This window comes from Gastrolobium bilobum, unplaced genomic scaffold, assembly GCF_033153095.1.
Source record: "Gastrolobium bilobum isolate Gb01-03AN ecotype WA unplaced genomic scaffold, APGP_CSIRO_Gbil_v1 utg50654, whole genome shotgun sequence".
NCBI lineage: Eukaryota > Viridiplantae > Streptophyta > Magnoliopsida > Fabales > Fabaceae > Gastrolobium > Gastrolobium bilobum.
The window spans coordinates 101,983-104,021 of record NW_026895835.1 but is presented as its reverse complement, the minus strand read 5'-3'; positions in this window follow the sequence as shown (position 1 = coordinate 104,021).

Here is a 2,039-nt window from a genome sequence, read left to right as displayed (position 1 = left end):
TGGGACATAGGAGGATATCACTGGCATTCCTGTGGTGAAGGAATTCCTCGAGGTGTTCCTGAGGAGATTCCTGAGTTTTCGCCACAGCGGGAGATAGCGTTCTCCAGTGAATTGTTGCCTGGTGTGGACCTATTGCTTTAGCTCCATACCGAATGTCGCCACCAGAGTTGGCTAAATTGAAGTAGTGTTCTGAGGGTCTTTCGGCGAAAGACTTCTTCGACCGAGCGTGTCTCCTTGGGAGCATCGGTCATTTTTGTTGTAAGGTAAGAGGCCTTACGTCATTACTTAAGCGTGATGGTGCTCTGTTTGAGGATGTGAAATTCTCTTCAGGGAAACTGAGTGTGTAACACTTAGAATTGGTGGCAAGGCCACGTGTGATCTTATATATGTGAGGCAGTGCATGTACAAGTAGCTTGTGAGTTGAGTGGTCTCCATGACTCTAGGATTTTATGTTGAGTTTTTTATGCTTCGTAAGTAGTTGGCATGTTAACACCAGGGGTAGTGTTAAGCATGAAATGAGTACCATGAACTATGATAATAAATCAATGTTATTTCACCTTTGACTAACTCTCGATTTTGCAGATACCCTGGAGATTGAGGTATACCGTTACATAGAGTTTTTAGCTATTATGTTATTGAAATTGAAATTTTTGCAGGTGTACATGAACTAAGGTACGTTGCTATGTAATTGAGTTGGTTAACTAACATGTATTGGTGGAATTAAACATGAATATGATTTAACACTTTGAACAGAATATGAATTTATTCTGAGGATATTGATTATAATTGCTAGTCTTGTTGAGGTTAGAGTCATGGAATAAGACCCAACTCACTCGAGTGTTGTGTAGTTTAGATTTGTGGGGTAGGTCACCTCTATTGAGGGAATAACTGATGATCCCAGATAATCGGATGACGTCATGACGTCATTGGGGAACTTCGAGTTCTGACGGTGACCACTTTGTTTGAGGATGCACATCTCGAGATGGAGACTGTGAGAGTCAGGAAGGAGCTTATGGAGAAGATCCACGAGGCGCAAATGCAGAGAGAGTGTCTCGATTACGTGAAGAACCAAGACAATGTGTCTTGGAATGGGGATGGACTTCTGTTGTTTCAGAAGCGGATTGTGATTCCTCGAGGTCCGTTGACCGAAGAGGTTATGGCAGAGGGCCATAAGGGAAAGTTTACTGTTCACCCTGGTGCTACTAAGATGTTTCAAGACCTGAAAAGGAATTTTTGGTGGCCAGGAGGGAAGAAGGACATAGCTGTGTATGGTCCAAGTGTTTGATTTGTCAGTAAGTGAAGATTGAACACCAGAAGCCGTCTGGTGAACTTCAACCTCTTGAGGTACTGCAGTGGAAGTGGGAAGGTATTTCCATGAACTTCGTGATGGATTGGCCTAAGACTCAGGCTGTTAATGACTCTTTTGGGTCATTGTGGACAGATTGTCAAAGTCTGCCCACTTTCTTCCGATAAAGGTGAGCTTCTCGTCAAAGAAGTTGGCCAAACTGTCGTTCGCGAGATCGTGAGTCTTCACGGGGTGCCCGAGAGTATCATCTGTGTAGGGACCCAAAGTTCACATCTCGGTTCGGGGAGGCGCTGCTGAGAGCTTTTGGAACTCAGTTGAGACTAAGTAACCCCTATCACCCTCGGACTATAGGACAGACTGAGCGGACCCTTCAGATCTTGGAGGACATGTCGAGGGCATGCACCTTGGAGCAGGGCCCTGCATGGGATAGGTACCTGTCATTGGTAGAGTTTTGTGATTGTGTGTTCCTTGCTAGCCTGGGCATGGGACCTTACGAGGCGCCGTTTGGTAGGAGGTGTAGAACTCCTACCTGTTGGTCTGAGATTGGATATAAAAAGAGTTGTTTGGATTGGACCTTGTCCGATTGACCATCTGTCGGGACAGATGATCAGAGGAAAGCTGATGCAGGCGCTGAGTCGTCAGGAGAACTACGTTGATGTTGAGCATCGTTCACTGGAGTTTTGTAAGGGTGAGCACATGTTTGTGAAGCTTTCAATGTCACCGGTGCTGTTCG